Raw genomic sequence first — 21,860 nt, 5'->3', positions numbered from 1 at the left:
GTCAAAGAGTGTTCTGCCTATGTTTTCCCCTGTGAGTTTTATAATCTCCAGTCTTACATGTAGGTCTTTAACCCATTTTGAATTTTGTTTTTGTACTTGCTGTTAGAGAATGTTCTTATTCTTTTACAAATAGCTGTCTGGTTTTCCCAGCACCACTTATTGAAGAGACTCTTTCCTTCATTGTGTATTCTTGCCTCCTCTGTTGTGGATTAATTGACCATGTGTGCATGGGTATATCTCTGGGCTTTCTATCTTATTCCATTAATCTATGTTTCTGTTTTTGTGCTGGTACCATACTGTGTTGATTACTGTAGGTTTGCATTGATAATATAGTCTGATGTCAGGGAGTGTGATTCCATTCTTCTTTCTCAAGATTGTTTTGGCTATTTGGGGTCTTTTGTATTTCCATACATATGTCATTGGTAATTTGATAGGAGTTGCACTGAATCTGTAGATTGTCTTGGGTAGAATGGTCATTTTAATGATACTGAGTCTTCCAGTCCAAGAATGCAGATGTATCTTTCCATCTGTCTGTCATTTTCAATTTCTTTCATCAGCGTCTTAAAGTTTTTGGAATACAAATCATTTGTCTCCTTAGGAAGGCTTATTGCTAGGTATTTATTCTTTTTGATGCGATCGTAAATGAGATTGTTTCCTTAATTTCTCTTCTGATATTTTATTGTTAGTGTATAGAAATGCAACAGACTTATGTATTTTAATTTTGTGTTTAGCAACTTTTCACTGATGGGCTCTAGTAGTTATCTGGTGGCATCTTTAGGATTTTCTCTGTATAGTATTTTTAGTCATTTGCAAACAGTGACAGTTTTACTTCTTCCTTTCCAATTAAGATTCCTTTTGTTTTTCTTCTGTGATTGCTGCTAGGATCCAAAACTGTGTTGAATAAAAGTGGCAAGATTAGGTATCCTTGTTTTGTTTCTGATTTTAGAGGAAATGCTTTCCGCTTTTCATCATTGGATGTGATGTTGGCTGCAGACTTGTCCTGTGTGCCCTTTATCATACTGAGGTATCTTCCCCTCTGTGCCCATATTTCTGGAGAGTGTTTATCATAGTAGATGTTGAATTTTATCAGAAACTTTTCCTGCATCTGTTGAGATGATCATAGGTTTTTTATTCTTCAGTTTGTTAATGTGGTGTATCACAACTGATTGATTTGCAGATATTGAAAAATCCTTGTATCTATGGGATGATTCCCACTTGATCAGGGTATATGAGCCTTTTAATGTATTGTTGAATTCAGTTTGCTAGTGTTTTGCTGATGATTTTTGCACCTGTATTCATTGGTGATACTGACCTGTAATTTTCTTTTGTGTGTGTGCGGTATCCATGTTGTAAGGTTTATCTTACGGCAGTATTTACTAAAATGAATAGGTATAATTCTGTCAGCCAGCTTTTTTTCATGAATTGATTCTTCACTATGACTCCAAAGTTTTCCATCAAAGACAGAATGGATAAGATGGAAATGTATTGCAAATTTAAATAACTGCCATTTTTTCTATAATAAATAGCTCTGTAGCTATTATACTATAGATTTTGTAATTACAGAGTGCTCAATACACAGAATAAATCCTGATTTGAGACTGAGAATTACTTTCTGCTGTTACAGTCTGCATTAAGCAAACCATATGATTTTACTTAGTTCTTTTCACTCAGTTTTGTTTATTTTAGAAGTAAAAGCAAGTAACAGTGGAATTTTATTAGTTTTTAAAGGATTTTGGAGTATTGTAGATATTGTTAAATGTTACCATTTCATTCAATTTACTGGGAGGAAGTTGGGAGGAGGTAAAATGAAAAGCATTGGAGGAAAAAGAAGCATTTTTTGGAAAATAAAGAATTCATGATCTTTCAACCACAATTTAAATTCCTGGCTTTGTGGGATTATACCTAATTTAAAAATAAATTATGAACTTATTTGTCAAGATTGTACGACACACAATAGCACTAGATGTGTGAATAAATTAAAGTAACATGCTAAACCTTCTGTAGTTCCTTTCCCAATCCTATAGCATTGGATGCTCAGTAAAAGCAAATGTAACAATGGGCAACATTGTTAAGTTTTTCCTGGCAGTCCTGCCATATCCCACTATATCTTCTATTCCACAATGTATGGTTTTTCCTTCTATATCAAGAAAAGCACCTTGATATAGCTTTATTATAGAAATTACCACTAGCATTCAGAACAGTGACATTGAAATTACTGTTTATATGTTTGCTTTCCTACCAATAAAACCTTTAAAGCCAGTTACTGGATCTAGTATTGTGCATGAGACATAGTAGATGTTTTGGTATATGTTTGAATTGAGAATAAGAGTTAGAATTTTGGTACACTTTCTTAAGTATATATGGTCAATAGAGTTCAACTGAACACAGATACACTATTTTGTAGTTGACAAGTATTAACTCTCAGGTGATGGTTAAACTTCTCTTCAAAGTATTTTATTGTCTGGATATTGGTCAGCGCAACCAAAAATATTTAAAACCTCTTTGGGAATTCCCTGGCAGTCCAGTGGTTAGGACTCTGCACTTTCATTGCTAGGGGCCCAGGTTCAATCCAAGGTCAGGGAACTAAGATCCTGCAAGCCTTGGGCCATAGCAGTGTGACTATAGTCTATGACTATAGTTGATACTGTATTGCATATTTGAAAGCTAAGAGAGTAAAACTTAAAAAGTTACTATAAGAAAAAGAATTTGTAACTATGCTGATGGCATTGACTTATTTCTGCTGATCATTTTGTAATATATGCAAATAGTGAATCATGTACATCTGAGACTAATACATGGTTCACTTCAATTAAAAAAATTTTAGGTGAATGTTTTTAAGAGATGTTATTGTTGTTCAATTGCTAAAATATGTGGAAGTGAAATCTATGTCAGCATTAACACCAAAGACTACAGTGACAGATGGAAGAAGCACTGTTTCAACAATCTTTTGTAAAATGATATATATATTATTACTTGCTGTTTTTCAGTTGCTAAGTCACGTCTGACTCTTTCCAACCCCGTGGACTACATGCATCACACTAGGCGCCCCTGTTCTTCACTATCTTCCACAGTTTGCTCAAATTCATGTTCACTTAGTTGGTGATGTTATCCTACGATCTCATCCTCTGGTGCTCCCTTCTCCTTTTGCCTTCGGTCTTTCCTAGCATCAGGGTCTTTTCCTTTGAATTGACTCTTTGCATCAGGTGGCCAAAGTATTGGAGCCTCCTCTTCAGTCCTTCCGATGAATATTCAGGATTGGTTTCCTTTAGGATTGACTGGTTTAATCTCCTTGCTGTCCAGGGGGTTCTCAAGAGTCTTCTCCAACACCACAGTTCAAAAGCATCAATTCCTCAGTGCTCAGCCTTCATTATGGTTCAACCCTCATATCCATACATGACTCCTGGAAAAACCATAGCTTTGACTAGACAGACCTCTGTTGGCAGAGTGATGTCTCTGTCTTTTAATATGCTGTCTAGGTTTGTCATAGCTTTCCTTCCAAAGAGCAAGTGTCTTTTAATTTCATGGCTGCAGTCACCATCTGCAGTGATTTTGGAGCCCAAGAAAATAAAATATGTCATTGTTTCCACTTTTTCCTCATCTGTTTGCCATGAAGTGATGGGACCGAATGGCATGGTATTCGTTTTTGAATGTTGTTTTAAGCCAGCTTTTTCACCATCCTGTTTCACTCTCATCAAGAGGCTCTTTAGTTCCTCTTTACTTTCTGCAATTAGAGTGATACTATCTACCTATCTGAGGTTGTTGATATTTCTCCCTGGAATCTTGATTCCAGCTTGTGCTTCATCCAGCCCAGCATTTCATATGATGTACTCTGCATAGAAATTAAATAAGCAGGGTGACAACAAACAGCCTTGTCATACTCCTTTCCCAGTTTTGAACCAACCAGTTGTTCCATTTAAGGTTTAACTGTTGCTTCTTGACCTGCACACAAGTTTCTCAGGAGGCAGGAAAGATGATATGGTATTCCCATCCCTTGGCTTCCCTGGTGGCTCAGATAGTAGAGAATTTGCCTGCAATATGGGAGACCTGGGTTAGATTCCTGGGTTGGGAAGATCCCCTGGAGGAGGGCATGGCAACCCACTCCAGTATTCTTGCCTGGAGAATCCCCATGGACAGAGGAGCCTGGCGGGCTATAGTCTATGGGGTCACAAAAAGTCAGGGACGACCGAGTGACTAAGCGCAAAAATTTTCCATAGTTTGTTGTGATCCATAAAATCAAAGGCTTTAGCATAGTCAGTGAAGCAGAAATAGATGTTTTTCTGAAATTCCCTTGCTTTCTCTATTTAAAAGATAGACTGTTATTATGAAAAGTCAGTGGAAAAGTTCATGTCTCATTTTCTTACTATTATAGTTTTTTATTGAAATCAAATTGAAATCGAAATTTGAAAATACTTATTTAAAAGTCATAGACTTACGTATTTAGTTAAGTAATTTACTTAGGGAAGTCATTAAGAGTTCTAATTATTCAGGTCTAGTCAACAATTTTACTGGATTTGGATAAATTAAAAATCTTTTCTTTTTTTTAATTGAAGTATAATTGACTTAAAATATTTCAGATGTATAGCATGACACAATATTTTTATACATTACAAAATGGTATAGCATGACACAATATTTTTATACATTACAAAATGGTTAGTACAGTAAATCTAATTATCTGTCACCATACAGAGTTATTACCGCATTACTGACTATACTCCCTAAACTGAACCTTATGTCCCTATGACTTGTTTATTTTATAACTGATCATTTGTACCTCTTAAATCTCCCTTACCTAATTAACTCATCCTCCCTATCCTTTCCCCTTTGGGAACCACTCTTTTGTTTTCTTTGTCTATTAATCTCTTTCTGTTACATTTGTTCATTTGTTTTGTTTTTTAGATTCTACATACAAGTAAAATCATACAGTATTTGTCTTTCTCTGCCTTAGCATCAGTTCAGTCGCTCAGTTGTGTCTGACTCTTTGCGACCCCATGAATCGCAGCATGCCAGGCCTCCCTGTCCATCACCAAATCCCGGAGTTCACTCAAACTCATTTCCGTCGAGTCAGTGATACCATCCAGCCAACTCATCTTCTGTCGTCCCCTTCTCCTCCTGCCCCCAATCCCTCCCAGTGTCAGAGTCATTTCCAATGAGTCAACTCTTGGCATGAGGTGGCCAAAGTACTGGAGTTTCAGCTTTAGCATCATTCCTTCCAAAGAAATCCCAGGACTGATCTCCTTTAGAATGGACTGGTTGGATCTCCTTGCAGTCCAAGGGACTCTCAGGAGTCTTCTCCAACACCACAGTTCAAAAGCATCAATTCTTTGGCACTCAGCTTTCTTTATAGTCCAACTCTCACACGCGTACATGACCACTGGAAAAACCAGAGCCTTGAGTAGGCGGACCTTTGTTGGCAAAGTAATGTCTCTGTTTTTCAATATTCATTTGTATTGTCACAATGGCCAGATTTGATTCTTATTTATGGTTGAGTAATATTCCATATACCACATCTTTTACACACACACACCACATCTTTTTTTATTCACTCATCTATGAATGGATACTTAGTTTGGTTATATATCTCAGCTGTTGTAAATACTGCTGTGGTGAACATAGGAGTTTGTATATCCTTTTTGAATTAGTGGTTCTGTTTTCTTCAGAAAATTATCCAGAAGTGGAATTCCTGGATCATATGGTAGTTCTATTTTTTAAATTTGTGGGGGAACCTCCATACTGTTCTCCATAGTGACTAGCAGTTTACATTCCTCCTAACAGTGCACAAGCATTCCCTTTTCTCAACATCCTCCTGAACACTTGTTATTTATCTTTTTGATAATAGCTCATATATGCAGATGACACCACCCTTACGGCAGAAAGTGAAGAGGAACTAAAAAGCCTCTTGATGAAAGGGAAAGTGGAGAGTGAAAAAGTTGGCTTAAAGCTCAACATTCAGAAAATGAAGATCATGGCATCCAGTCCCATCACTTCATGGGAAATAGATGGGGAAACAGTGGAAACAGCATCAGACTTTATTTTTTTGTGCTCCAAAATCACTGCAGATGGTGACTGCAGCCATGAAATTCAAAGATGCTTACTCCTTGGAAGGAAAGTTATGACCAACCTAGATAGCATATTCAAAAGCAGAGATATTACTTTGCCAACAAAGGTTCGTCTAGTCAAGGCTATGGTTTTTCCTGTGGTCATGTATGGATGTGAGAGTTGGACTGTGAAGAAAGCTGAGAGCCGAAGAACTGATGCTTTCGAACTGTGGTGTTGGAGAAGACTTTTGGGAGTCCCTTGGACTGCAAGGAGATCCAACCAGTCCATTCTGAAGGAGATCAGCCCTGGGATTTCTTTGGAAGGAATGATGCCAAAGCTGAAACTCCAGTACTTTGGCCACCTCATGTGAAGAGTTGACTCATTGGAAAAGACTCTGATGCTGGGAGGGATTGGGGGCAGGAGGAGAAGGGGACGACAGAGGATGAGATGGCTGGATGGCATCACTGACTCGATGGACATGAGTCTGAGTGAACTCCGGGAGTTGGCAATGGACAGGGAGGCCTGGCGTGCTGCGATTCATGGGGTCGCAAAGAGTCGGACATGACTGAGCGACTGATCTGATCTGATTCTTAAATTTGTGAGGTGATTTCTCACTGTGGTTTTGATTTGCATTTCCCTGATGATTAGTGATATTGGAGCACGTTTCCATGTGTCATTTGACCATCTATGTATCTTTAGAAAAATGCCTATTTAGGCCCTGAGTCCACTTTTTAATTGGGTTGTTTGTTTGATGTTGAGTTGTGTGAGTTCTTTGTATATAGTTGGATATTAACCCCTAATCAGATATGTTGTAGCAAATATCTTCTCCCATTCAGTAGGCTGCCTCCTCAGTTTGTTGACAGTATCCTTTTCTGTGCAGAAGCTTTTTGGTTTGATTTAATTCCATTTGTTTATTTTTGCTTTTGTTTTCCTTGCCTGAGGGGAGATACCCCCCAAAATATTGCTAAGACCAGTGTTAAACAACATACTGCTTACGTTTTCTTTGAGGATTTTTATGGTGTCTGGTTTTACATTTAAGCCTTTAATTTATTTTGAGTTTATTTTTGTATATGGTGTGAGAAAGTAGTCCAGTTTGATTATTTTGCATGTGGCTGTCCAGTTTTCCCAACATCATTTATTGAAGAGGCTGTCTTTCCTCCATTGTATATTCTTGCCTCTTTTTTTGTAGAATCCAATCTAATCCTTGTGCTCAGTGATGTCTGACTCTTTGCAGCCCCATGGACTGTAGGCTGCCAGGCTCCACTGTCCATGGGATTTTCCGGGCAATACTGGAGTGGGTTGCCATTTCCTACTCCAGGAGATTTTTCTAATCCATGGATCAAACCCGTGTCTCCCGTGTAGGCAGGCAGATGCTTTACTAATGTGCTTCCTGGCCATAAAAATGTCAGTTTCTTTCTGGGCCCTCTATTCTGTTTCATTGATCTGTTTTTATGCCAGTACCATACTGTTTTGGTTACTATAGCTGTGTAATATGGTTGGTTAAAATCTAACTTTGTTCTTCTTTTTCAAGATTGTTTTGGACTTCTGAGGTATTTTATGTTTCCATATGAATTTTAGAATTATTTGTTCTAGTTCTGTGAAAAATGTCATTAGTATTTTGATAGAAATTGCATTGAATCTGTATTGTTTTTTAAATATCTCTTTCTGATTGCTTTTAGGGTGTAGAAACAGCAGATTACTATATATTAATTTTGTATCCTGCAATTTTATTCATTCATTTATTAGTTCTATTCAGTTCAGTTCAGTCGCTCAGTCATGTCCGACTCTTTGCAACCCAATGAATCACAGCATGCCAGGCCTCCCTGTCCATCACCATCTCCCGGTGTTCACTCAAGCTCACGTCCATTGAGTCGGTGATGCCATCCAGCCATCTCATCCTCTGTCGTCCCCTTTTCCTCCTGCCCCCAATCCCTCCCAGCATCAGAGTCTTATCCAGTGAGTCAACTCTTCGCATGAGGTGGCCAAAGTACTCGAGTTTCAGCTTCAGCATCATTCCTTCCAAAGAAATCCCAGGGCTGATCTCCTTCAGAATGGACTGGCTGGATATCCTTGCAGTCCAAGGGACTCTCAAGAGTCTCCTTCAACACCACAGTTCAAAAACATCAATTCTTCGGCGCTCAGCTTTCTTCACAGTCCAACTCTCGCACCCATACATGACCACTGGAAAAACCATAGCCTTAACTAGACAGACCTTTGTTGGCAAAGTAATGTCTCTGCTTTTCAATATGCTATATAGGTTGGTCATAACTTTTCTTCCATGGAGCAAGCGTCTTTTAATTTCATGGCTGCAATCGCCATCTGCAGTGATTTTGGAGCCCAAAAAAATAAAGTCTGACACTGTTTCCACTGTTTCCCCATCTATTTCCCATGAAGTGATGGGACCAGATGCCATGATCTTCGTCTTCTGAATGTTGAGCTTTAAGCCAACTTTTTCACTCTCCTCTTTGGTATTATCTTTAGGATTGTCTATTTACAGTATCATGTCATTTTCAAAAAGTATCAGTTCTTCACTTCCTTTCTGATTTGGATTCATTTTATTCTTTTTGTTGCCCGATTGGTATAGCTAGGACTTCCAGAACTCTGTTGAATTATAGTGGCAAGAGTTGGCATCTTTTTCATGTTTCTGATTTTAGAGGAAGTACTTTCAGGTTTTCACTGTTGAGTATGTTATGGGCAGAAGGTTTGTCATATATGGCTTTTATTATGTTGAGGAATGTTCCCTCTACACTGAATTTGTTGAGAATTCTTATCATAAACGGATGTTGATTTTGTCAAATGCTTTTTTTCTCCAGTTTTTCTTCTTCAGTTTGTTAATACGGTATATCGTGCTGATTGACTTTCAGATGCTGAACCATTCTTACATCCCTGGGATAAGTCCCACTTGATTATGGTATGTGATACTTCTAATGTATCATTGAATTCTGTTTGCTGATATTTTGCTGAGGATTTGGGCCAGTAGTTTTCCTTTTTTGTGATGTTTCTGTTGGTTTTGATAGTAGGGTGATTTTGCTTAATGAATGAGTTTGGCTGTATTCCCTTTTCAATTTTTAAAATAGTTTTAGAAGTTCGGGTGTTAACTTTAAATGTCTGGTAGGATTCACTTGTGAAGCTGTCTGGTCATGCACTTTTTTGAGAATGTGTTTACTGATTCAGTTCCATTATTGTTGTTTGGTTTGTCCATATTTCTCATTCAGTCTTGCAAGACTTGTATGTTTGCAGGAATTTATTCATCTCTTCCAAGTTATTCATTTATTGGAGTGCAGTTGTTCATAGTAATGTTTTATGATCCTTTTTAAATTTTTGTGTCAGTTGTAGCTTCTCTTTCATTTGATTTTCTTTATTTGTGCCTAGTCTTTTTTTTTGTTTTTTTTTTGATGAGTCTAGCTATCCGTTCAGTTCAGTTGCTCAGTCGTGTCCGACGCTTTACGACCCCATGAATCGCAGCATGCCAGGCTTCCCTGTCCATCACCATCTCCCGGAGTTATAGGTTTATCAAATTTACTTACTTTTCAAAGAAGCAGATCTTAGTTTCAGTGATCTTTTCTATTTGTTTTTTAAAGTCTTTATTTCCTTTATTCTTGCCCTGATTTTTATTATTTCTTTCCTTCTACTAACTTTGGATTTTGTTTGGTTTGTTTTTTCTAGTTCATTTATGTGTAAAGTTAGATTGTTCATTTGAAGTTTTTTTTTTTTTTTTTTGTGATAGGTTTGTGTTGCTGTAAATTTCCCTCTTAGTATTGCTTTTGCTGCATTCCATAGACTTTGGATCATTGTGTTTCATTTTTCATATCTTTCTTGATTTCCTCTTTGATTCTTTCATGAACCTTTTGTTTAGTGACATGATTATTTGTCATCCATGTATTTCTGTGTTTTTGCAGGGTTTTTTTTGCTGTAGTTGATTTCTAATCTCATAGCATTGTGGTCAGAAATGATGCTTAATATGATTTATGTCTTCTTAAATTTATTGAGGTGGCAAGAATACAAAGGTCCAACAAAGGTCCGTCTAGTCAAATACAGATGTGAGAGTTGGACTATAAAGAAAGTTGAGCACCAAAGAATTGATGCTTTTGAACTGTGGTGTTAGAGAAGACTCTTGAGAGTCCTGTGGACTACAAGGAGAACCAACCGGTCAGTCCTAAAGGAAATCAGTCCCAAATAGTCATTGGAAGGACTGATGCTGAAGCTGAAACTCCAGTATGTTGGCTATCTGATGCAAAGAACTGACTCATTGGAAAAGACCCTGATGCTGGGAATGATTGAAGGCAGGAGGAGAGGGGAACGACAGATGAGATGGTTGGATGGCATCACCAACTCAATGGACATGAGTTTGAGCAAGCTTTGTGAGTTAGTGATGGACAGGGAAGCCTGGTGTGCTCCAGTCCATGGGGTCCCAAAGAGTTGGACATGACTGAACGCCTGAATAGAACTGAACTGAAATTTATTGAGACTTGTTTTGTGGCCTAGTATGTGAAAATTCCATGTGTACTTGAAAAGAATGTGTATAAGACCAGTGTTTCTTTATTGATTTTTCTATCTGGATTTTCTCTCCACTGATGTAAGTGAGGTGTTAAAGTCACCTACTACTATTGCATTACTGTCAGTTTCTTTATGTTTGTTAACATTTTCTTTATATATTTGTGTGTACCCGTCTTAGATGTATATATCTATTTACAATTGTTTTATCTTCTTGCTGCATTGATTCCTTGATCATTATACACAAATGTCCTTTTTTGTCTCTTGTAATGGTTTTTCTTTTAAAATCTGTTTTGTCTGATGCAAGTATTGCTACCCTAGCTCTCTTTTCATTTTTGTTCACATGGAAAGGTGGATACCTTTCCATCCTTTAACACTTATTATGAATCGGTTTGTTGGTGCTGAAACCTTTAGCTTTTCTTCGTCTGTAAAACTGTGTCTCTTTCATAACAGAATGATAGCCTTGCTGTGTAGAGTATTCTTGGTTGTAGATTTTTTTTCTTTCATCAGTTTGAATGTATCATGCTGTTCTTTCTAGCCTATAAAGTTTCTGCTGAAAAGTTAGCTCATAGTCTTATGGGAATTCTATTGTACCTACCTGCTTTTCTCTTGCTGCTTTTAAGATTCCTTACTTTTAGTTTTTGCTATTCAATTATAAGGTGTTTTGGTGTGCATTTTGGGGGGTTTATCTTGTTTGGGACTTTTTGTGCTTCCTGGACCTGCACGTCTGTTTCCTTTTCCAGCTTAGGGAATGTTTCTTTTATTTCTTCAAATAAATTCTCAGCCTATTACTCTCTCTTCTTGCTCTGGGACCCCTATAATGTGAGGATGCTTGATATTGTCCCTGAGGTCTCAAACTATCTCTTTTTTAAAATTCTTATTTCCTGGTCAGCCTGGGTTAATTTTAATTCTCTTTCAGTTTCATGCTGTGTTCTTCTGTATCATCTGTTGATTCCTTCTAGTGACTTTTAGTTTCAGGTACTGTATTCTTCAGCTCTGTTTGGTTCTTTATATTATCTCTTTATTAAGCTTCTCACTATTTTCTTTCATTCTTTTCATACATTTGTTGAACAGCTTTATGATCAATATCTTGAACTTGAGGTAGATTGCTGATCTCTACTTCATTTAGTTCTTCTGGGGTTTTGTTATTTGAAATGCATTCATCTTCCTCCTCATTTTGTCTAAAAATTTCTGTGTTTATTTCTATGTGATAGATAGGTTGAGTACATTTCCTGAGCTTTGAGAACTAAGACTATAGGACACATCCGATGGGGCCCAGCAGCACACCCTGCTCTGGTCATGAGACATGAACTCTAGGGCTGCCTTCTGTGTGGGTGGCGTGAGCCCTTCTGTTGTGGTAGGACCAACTACCGTGCATGCACTGGTAGGTGGCGTTTGCCTCCAGCCTATTTGGCTGCCAGGTCCTGGCTTTTGTGGTGGCTATTGGCCTGCTGATGGGCTGGGCTGGGCTGTGCTGGATTACAGTATAGTTGGCTGTATGACTGACTGGGGGCTTCCAGAGCTGATGCTAGCAGCTCCCAGGACTAAATGGCTAGAGGGACAACTCCAAAATTTTACCTGAAGACATCAGTGTCCTCATGGTAGAATGAGCTTCTCAAAATGACTGCTGCCAGCCTCTCTGTTCTCCAGGGGGCAAATCTCAGTTGCTTCCTGCCTGTCTAGAAGGATCTCCAAAATTAGTAAACATGTCTGACCCACGCTTCTTTCAAATTATTGCCTCTATGCTTGGATTTGAAGTGTGTGGGATTTTCTTTGTGCCACTTAAAAAAAAAAATGGAATCTGTTTCCTAGAGCTCTCTGTCTCTCCTTTATGGAAGCCCTTGCGGCCTTCACAGCCTGCTGTTCTGGGAGCTCCAATTCCTGGTATAAAACCTCTGGGCTGGGGAGCGCCACATGAGACTTCGGCCCCTTGCTCCTTGGGGGAACCTCTGCAGTTGTGACTGTCCTCCGATTTGTAGGTTGCCTATCTGTGAGTGTAGGTCTTGACTATTCAGCATTTCTACCCTTCTTACCCATCTCATTGTGTTTTTAGCTGTGGAAAATCTTTTCCGCTAGTCTTCAACCATCAATAGATGGTTGCTGTGACCATGGGAGGAAGTGGTTCAACATCATCCTACTTTGCCATCTTGACCACACCAAAATTTATACTAGGTCTCTTGCATAAATATTTTAGTGAATGCTGAATTTTTCTTAAATGGTATGGAGACCTGTAAAACTATTAATTGAGTACTAAACAAAGCTTTTGACTGTGTGGATCACAATAAGCTGTGGAAAATCCTGAAAGAAATGGGAATACCAGACCACCTGACCTGCCTCTTGAGAAACCTATATGCAGGCCAGGAAGCAACAGTTAGAACTGGACATGGACAACAGACTGGTTCCAAATAGGAAAAGGAGTATGTCAAGGCTGTATATTGTCGCCCTGTTTATTTAACTTATATGCAGAGTACATCATGAAGAATGCTGGGCTGGAAGAAGCACAAGCTGGAATCAAGATTGCCAGGAGAAATATCAATAACCTCAGATATGCAGATGACACTACCCTTACGGCAGAAAGTGAAGAGGAACTAAAAAGCCTGTTGATGAAAGTGAAAGTGGAGAGTAAAAAAGTTGGCTTAAAGCTCAACATTCAGAAAACGAAGATCATGGCATCTGGTCCCATCACTTCATGGGAAATAGATGGGGAAACAGTGGAAACAATGTCAGACTTTATTTTTCGGGGCTCCAAAATCACTGCAGATGGTGATTGCAGCCGTGAAATTAAAAGACGCTTACTCCTTAGAAGGAAAGTTATGACCAACCTAGATAGCATATTCAAAAGCGGAGATGTCACTTTGCCAACAAAGGTCCATCTAGTCAAGGCTATGGTTTTTCCAGTGGTCATGTATCGATGTGAGAGTTGAACTGTGAAGAAGACTGAGCACCGAAGAGTTGATGCTTTTGAACTGTGGTGTTGAAGGAGACTCTTGAGAGTCCCTTGGACTGCAAGGAGATCCAACCAGTCCATTCGGAAAGAGATCAGCCCTCGGTGTTCATTGGAAGGACTGATGCTGAAGCTGAAACTCCAATACTTTGGCTACTTCATGCAAAGAGTTGACTCATTGGAAAAGACCCTGATGCTGGGAGGGATTGGGGGCAGGAGGAGAAGGGGACAACAGAGGATGAGATGGCTGGATGGCATCACCGACTCGATGGATGTGAGTTTGGGTGAACTCCGGGAGTTGGTGATGGACAGGGAGGCCTGGCATGCTGCGATTCATGGGGTTACAAAGAGTCAGACACGACTGAGCGACTGAACTGAACTGAAACCGGCTATTTATTTTCATTAAGCTAACCACTATGAAGTTTAGTGTCTCTTTGTGTGTGTATCTTTTATGTGACCTTTTGTATTCTTGTGCATATATATTCTGTTGTGTTATGTTTATGAAGTGTTAAAGTCTAGATTATATAATATTTTTAAAAATTCTATTTGAATTTTTTAAACAAGTTAGGTCAATTAAAATTACAAACACGCATTATTTAAAAAATGTATGTGTGTTTCAAACTATTATGACTTTGTAAAAAGATATTTTCAGGTTTTCTTTTATTAACAACTCACCTTTTGTTATTAATACAATATTTTATTACTAAATTTTTCCTTGGTTTGTGCCTGATGTAAAAAAATGATTGCTCTGAAACAGGTCATGGGAAGCATGTAGCAGTTTAGGGCAATGTACTGTTGTTAATTGTAAACCTGAACTTTTTCAGTAGTTGAGTCTATGTCTTAGAATTAGCCTGGATTTCAGGGTTGAGCTAATAAAAGCTTAAAACTTCTAACAGGAATTTAATTTTTAATTTAAAAACTTTAGTTCAAAATCAGTAGTATTGATTGTGAATAGTTTTTCTTGGAATATATCAGTAACTACTGTGTTTATATCATTTATATCTTATTGAATCTTTTTAGTATCTCTGTGAGGTTATACTTTGGTTGACTTAAGGTAGATGATAACAAAGTCTTATAATAGGAATGGTCTGCAGTCCAGTCAGGTTAGGTAGTAGGGTCATCCATCAAGAGGTAATCCACAGGCCTTGTCATGAGAATCTTGGTTACTAAAGATAAGCAATAGCAAAAGTCTGATGGCAAGACTGGTCAGGGGCAGTAGTGGGGGATCCTAGACCCAGATGGAGCTCTAGATCTTGAGTGGTATTCTAAAATTCTAGACTACCAAGCTTGCTAAATTGCTATTCTTATTCAGTGGTATACATGCAATTTTTCTAGGGAGTCATATATTTCAAGTACCACTCATTTCATCAAGGAAAAATAAATTCAGTCTTGATTTATGCCCACCAAAAATTCCTGTTATGAATTTTGGTAATCATTTTTGAAATTCATGTCTATAAGAAGATACTTCTGGAGAGTGTAACTAACCAAGCTTAGGGTGTAGATTATGAGCAAAATGCACACACACATATATTTTTATTACCTAAGCTGTTTGAAAGTAAATTATAAATATCATGGCACTCCGTCTCTAAATACGTCCGTTTTTAAAAGTAAACTCTTAGCAGTGGTAAGCTGGTAATAGTAAACTACGAGTGAGTGACAGGTTTTAAGTAAAGGACTGAAATGAGAGGATGTAATTGACTGATGGGGAGATGCATTTAAGGAAGAAAAGACTAGTTATTTAAAATGTTACTTAATTCTGACGGTCATCCTGTGAGGTATCATTATCCTTATTTTCGCAGATGAGAAAATTGAAGTGCAGAGTTGTGAAGTAATTTGTTCAAGATTGTATTGCTCTTAAGTGGCTGAAGTCACTACATGACCATTTTCCAAATTGTTTCATGAAGTTAAAAAATTGAAGCAAATGTGAATGTTAGTGATTCTTTCCTTCTCATTGTATCGGTAATTATTCTTAATCATGTAATCATCAACCTTTAAGAAATAGTATTTCCAAGAATGCCAGATTTCCTGATGGACATATGCTTCATCTTTGAAAAATTGAAGAGTAAGCAATACCTACGAACTAGCTTTCTCTCTTTTTTTTTAATTTATTTATTTGGCTGTGCCAGGTTAGTTGCAGCATGCCAGATCTTTACTTGGGGCATGTGGGATCTAGTTTCTTGACCAGAGAGTGAATGTGGGCCCCCTGCATTGGGAGCATGAAGTCAGCCACTGGACTACCAGGGAAGTCCCCCAACTAGCTTTTTTTGTTGTCAGATTACTAGATAATGAATGCTGTGTTGTTTAGCTGTTATATCTTATAATTTCAGCATATTTTCTCTGATTGAATTTATTTTATTTTAAATATGTTCTCTATCAAATATAGTCCTGATGGTTTTATGGCAGTTAAAAGTTTTAAAGTAAACGATTCTTAAATTGAAGCAAATAAGCAACAGGCTGCAGTAGTTAAAAGTGAAGATGAATGAAGATTAAATACATTGTTCTTCAGTTGCTCAGTTGTGTCCAGCTCTTTGCGACCCCATGGACTGCAGCACCCCAGGCTTCCCTGTCCTTCACCATCTCCCAAAGTTTGCTTAAACTCATGTCCATTGAGTCGATGATGCCATCCAACCATCTCATCCTCTGTCATCCCCTTTTTCTCCTGCCTTCAATCTTTCCCAGTATCAGGGTCTTTTCTAATGAGTTAGTTCTTCATATCAGGTGGCCAAAGTGTTGGAGCTTCAGCATCAGTCCTTCCAATGAGTATTCAGGGTTTATTTCCTTTAGGATTGACTGGTTGGATCCCCTTGCAGTCCAAGGGACTCTCAAGAGTCTTGTCCAAAACCACAGTTCAGAACCATCACTACTTCGGTGCTCAGCATTCTTTATGGTCCAACTCTCACATCCCTACATGATTACTGGGAAAATTGTAGCCTTGACTAGACGGGCCTTTGTCAGCAAAGTAATGTCTCTGCTTTTTAATACATGGTCTAGGTTTGTCATAGTTTTTCTTCCAAGGAAGCAAGCATCTTTTAATTTCATGGCTGCAGTCACCATCTGCAGTGATTTTGGAGCCCAAGAAAATAGTCTGTCAGTTCCCATTGTTTCCCCATCTATTTGTCATGAAGTGATGGAACCGGATGCCATGATCTTTGTTTTTTGCATGTTGAGCTTTAAGCCATCTTTTTCACTCTCTTCTTTCACCCTCATCAAGAGGCTTTTTAGTTTCCTCTTCACTTTCTGCCATAAGGGTGGTATTATCTGCATATCTGAGGTTATTGATATATCTCCCAGCAATCTTGATTCCAGCTAGAGCTTTATCCAGCCTGGCATTTCTCATGATGTACTCTGCTATAAGTTAAATAAGTAGGGTGACAGTATACAGCCTTGACTCACTCCTTTTCCAATTTTGAATCAGTCTGTTTTTCCATGTCTGGTTCGAACTGTTGCTTCTTGACCTGCATTCAGGTTTCTCAGGAGGCAGGTAGGTGGTCTGGTATTCCCATCTCTAAGAATTTTTGATAGTTTCTTGTGATCCACACAGTTAAGGACTGGATGCCATGATCTTCGTTTTTTAAATGTTGAGTTTTAAGTCAGCTTTTTAATTCTCCTCTTTAACCTTCATCAAGAGACTTTTTAGTTCCTCTTCGCTTTCTGCCATTAGGGTGGTGTCATCTGCATACCTGAGGTTATTGATAAAATACATAGCCTTTTTTAAAATAAGGTGAACTGTTCATGATTAAACAGGATTAAAGCTGGCATGAAGCAAATCATATAATGATTTTTTTTTTAACCCCTTCTGAGCTTTGGAGGCACAAGAAGATACATCATGCTTCCCTGAAAGACCAAAAATGTAGTTTTTAAAGTGACATTTTGATTCAGTTGAACATAGTAAACTCTCCTTCTATAACACTTCTAACCTCAAACAGGCAATGTAAAAAGACACCCTATAACTTAAGTTCTCATATGGCATTCCTTAGGAAATTCCTTGACTAGAGAATTTCTTTTCAAGCTGTCAGTATCCTAAACCCCAACATTTCTGTGGCTGATAATGATAAAGATTGGTTTCTTATTCATGGTGCATGTCCCTAGTGGGACAGCTGGGAATTCTATTCCTCCATTTGTCCTCACTTGGAGACCCAGACTCACCATCATTCTGACAGAAAAGAGATAGGTAATAACACACCAATTTTTAAAGCTTCTGCTGGATACTGTCCCTTTCAGTCTGATGGCTAAAGTAAGTCACATGCCCACACCAAGTTCAGAGACGGCTGTGAAGTGTACTCTCACCATGTGTTTGGATGGAGGACTGGAATATTGGTGCACTGCTGTGATAGCTAACACAGTCTTTAGAGGAACATTGAGAATGCATGGTTGATTCTTAGAATCCATTTTTTCCCCCCTCAAAGGATACTAAGTACCTTTGAAGTAATATTACTGTGATTAAGGATCTTGATTCTAAAAGACAAGCTAGGTAAATAACTGAAAATGTTCAGTAGTTTACTTACTTTGGTGGAGGAGTCAGGGAATTCATCTGGGCTTGCTTTTCTTTGTATTTTGTCCATTAAATTTTCATAAATATATTTTAAAACATTTGCTATTATTTGCTTATTTGTAACATAAATCTGTTAATGACATAATTCTAAACTACCAACTATTTTAATGGAAAACATGTTGAATAGTGCTGCCAGTGCAATGGTCTGAAAAATCACAAAGATAGTTATTGTAATTAAGTATGGCACCAGAATATTACGTAATTTGTATTCTATAGACACAAGCTAGAAGTTTTTAAAAACTTTAATTTTGGAAAATACATTATGTGAGGCAGTATCAATATTGACACTGAAGTTCAGCAGCTTCAATTTGGTCTTCTAAGCATTTGTGAAGACATGAGTAATTGTTATATACAGAGTACTTTGGCATACATACACGGAGAGGCTTTCTTTCTCTGCTGCTGCTGCTGCTGCTAAGTCGCTTCAGTCGTGTCCAACTGTGCGACCCCATAGACAGGCTCCCCGTCCCTGGGATTCTCCAGGCAAGAACACTGGAGTGGGTTGCCATTTCCTTCTCCAATGCATGAAAGTGAAAAATGAAAGTGAAGTCGCTCAGTTGTGTCCAACTCTTAGCGACCCCAGGGACTGCAGCCCACCAGGCTCCTCTGTCCATGGAATTGCTAGGCAAGAGTACTAGAGTGGGGTGCCATTGCCTTCTTTCTCTAGGCAAAGTTATAAATCTTTGGTGTTGACACACTTTTTGTGTTTCTCTTTATTGGTAGCATAAACCAGGGTTCAGCAATTTCTTCACAAGGCATATATAGTTTTTTGATTATTAAAATACACAAAATTTACCATTTGAACCATTTTACAGTGTAGTTTGGTGGCATTACCTGGAGGAGGGCGTTACCAATACTGGAACCCATTCCAGTATTCTCATCTGGAAAATTCCATGGACAGAGGAGCCTGGTGGGCTACAGTCCATGGGGTCACAAAGTCAGACATGACTGAAGCACCTTAGCAGCAGCAGTGACATTAAGTACATTTATATTGTTCTGAAACCATCACCATCATAAAGTTCTAGAACTTTTTTTCATCTTACAAAACTGAAACTTTGTACCCATTGAATAATAACTCTCCATTATTCCTCCCACTAGGCCCTGGCACTCACCATTCTATTTTCTGTCTGTGCATTTGACTGCTCGGATAATTTGTATCAATGGAACCATGCACCATTTGTCCTTCTCTGACTTATTTCACTTAGCATTTCTTCAGGTTTCATAATCCTGTTGTAGCGTATATCAGAACTTTCTTGCTTTTCAAGGCTGAATAGAAATTTTTTGTATATCCTTGCATACCCTTGCTCCTTCCCTTCCTCTGCTTTGTCATCCTAATGAGTATGATGTAGTATCTTTTGGTTTTAATTTACATTTCCCTAATAATTAGTGATGTTGAAGATCTTTTCATGTGCTTATTGGCCATTCGTATACCTCCTTTGGAGAAATGTCTATTTAAATCTTCTGTTCATTTTTGGATTGAGTTGGTGGTGGTTTTGTTGAGTTTAAGTAGTTTTCTTTATGTTGTGCATAAAGGTTGTCATATAAGTGATTTGTAAACGTTTTCTCCAGCCCAATTCTTTTTTTTTCCCCCACTAAATTACATTCCATTGTGTGGCTCCACCACAGTTTACCAATTTACCTATTTAAGGACATTTGGACATTTCCAATTTTTGGCAATTATGAAAAAGCTGTGATAAACATTATTGTGCAGATTTTGTGTGGACATGTAGTTTCAGTTCATTTAGGTAAACCCTAGTAGCACAGTTGCTGACTGTATGTTGAGACTTTGTTTAGCTTTGTACAGATCTGCCAAACTATCTTCTAAAGTGATTATACCATTTTGCATTTCTACCACTGTGAATGAGACTTCTTGCTCCACATGCTCATGGACTGTAACCCACCAGGCTCCTCTGTCCATGGAATTCTCTAAGCAATAATACAGGAATGGGTAGCCATTCCCTTCTTCCCAACCCAGAAATTGAACCTGAGTCTCCTGCCTTGCAGGTAGATTCTTTACCATTTGAGCCACCAGGGAAGCCCATTCCAATTCATGTATGTAGTAGCATCTCACTGTTACCTTAATTTTCAATTCCCAAATGAAATATGATTTTGAAACACCTTTCATATATCTTCTTTGGTGAGGTGTCTGTTCAGATCTTTTGTACACTTTAAAAAAAAATTTTTTTTTGGCTGCACTAGTCTTCGTTTCTGCAGGAACTTTCTCGTTGCAGCACGGGGGCTACTGCCTAATTGTGTGTGGCTTTCTCATGGTGGCGGCTGCTCTTGTTGGGGAGCACGGGCTCTCAGGCACCAACCCAAAGTCACCTAGACTTCTATGTTATGTTCTAGAAGTTTGGTAGTTTTGTTTCTTACATTCAGAGCTATGATCTGTTTTTGAATTAATTTTTGTAAAAGGTGTAAGGTTAGTATGTAGATTCATTCTTTTGCAGGAGCTGTGTTCTAGTTCCTCATGTTAAATAGATTTTCTTTTTTCCCTTGGATTGCCTTTGCTTCTTTCCCAAAGATCAGTTGACTCTATTTGAGTAGTATATTTCATGGCTGTCAATTGTGTGTCACTGATCTATTTGTCTGTTCTTTTGTCAGTGCTACATTGTCTTAATTACTGATGTGTACCGCCACTGTTCTTGCCTGGAGAATCCCAGGGACGGGGGAGCCTGGTGGGCTGCCGTCTATGGGATCGCACAGGGTCAGACACGACTGAAGCGACTTGGCAGCAGCAGCAGTGAGTCTGAAGTCAGTGTTAGTCCTCTGATTTTGTTATTCTTTCATCAGATCAGATCAGTCGCTCAGTCGTGTCCGACTCTTTGTGACCCCATGAATCGCAGCACACCAGGCCTCCCTGTCCATCACCAACTCCCGGAGTTCACGGAGACTCACATCCATCGAGTCAGTGATGCCATCCAGCCATCTCATCCTCTGTCGTCCCCTTCTCCTCCTGCCCCCAATCCCTCCCAGCATCAGAGTCTTTTCCAATGAATCAACTCTTTGCATGAGGTGGCCAAAGTACTGGAGTTTCAGCTTCAGCATTATTCCTTCCAAAGAAATCCCAGGGCTGATCTCCTTGCAGTCCAAGGGACTCTCGAGAGTCTTCTCCAACACCACAGTTCAAAAGCATCAATTCTTCGGTGCTCAGCTTTCTTCACAGTCCAACTCTCACATCCATACGTGACCACAGGAAAAACCATAGCCTTGACTAGACGAACCTTTGTTGGCAAAGTAATGTCTCTGCTTTTGAATATGCTATCTAGGTTGCTCATAACTTTCCTTCCAAGGAGTAAGCGTCTTTGAATTTTATGGCTACAGTCACCATCTGTAGTGATTTTGGAGCACAGAAAAATAAAGTCTGACACTGTTTCCACTGTTTCCCCATCTATTTCCCATGAAATGATGGGACCGGATGCCATGATCTTTGTTTTCTGAATGTTGAGCTTTAAGCCAACTTTTTCACTCTCCACTTTCCCTTTCATCAACAGGCTTTTGAGTTCCTCTTCACTTTCTGCCATAAGGGTGGTGTCATCTGCATATCTGAGGTTATTGATATTTCTCCTGGCAATCTTGATTCCAGCTTGTGCTTCTTCCAGTCCAACGTTTCTCATGATGTACTCTGCATATAAGTTAAATAAATAGGGTGACAATATACAGCCTTGACGAACTCCTTTTCCTATTTGGAACCAGTCTGTTCTATGTCCAGTTCTAGCTGTTGCTTCCTGACCTGCATACAAATTTCTCAAGAGGCAGATCAGGTGGTCTGCTATTCCCATCTCTTTCAGAATTTTCCACAGTTTATTGTGATCCACACAGTCAAAGGCTTTG

General features: G+C 38.6%; 1 protein-coding gene across 1 annotated transcript in view; it reads left to right on the top strand.

The window, feature by feature from the left end:
- The window catches only part of NDUFS4 (NADH:ubiquinone oxidoreductase subunit S4), a 115,594-nt gene that overhangs the window by 23,195 nt on the left and 70,539 nt on the right, over positions 1-21,860 (top strand). The gene's annotated exons all lie outside the window — the stretch shown is intronic.

Source organism: Bos taurus, chromosome 20, assembly GCF_002263795.3.
Source record: "Bos taurus isolate L1 Dominette 01449 registration number 42190680 breed Hereford chromosome 20, ARS-UCD2.0, whole genome shotgun sequence".
In the NCBI taxonomy this organism is placed as follows: domain Eukaryota; kingdom Metazoa; phylum Chordata; class Mammalia; order Artiodactyla; family Bovidae; genus Bos; species Bos taurus.
The sequence above is the reverse complement of the archived record's forward strand: the minus strand, read 5'-3'. Positions and strand labels throughout refer to the sequence as shown.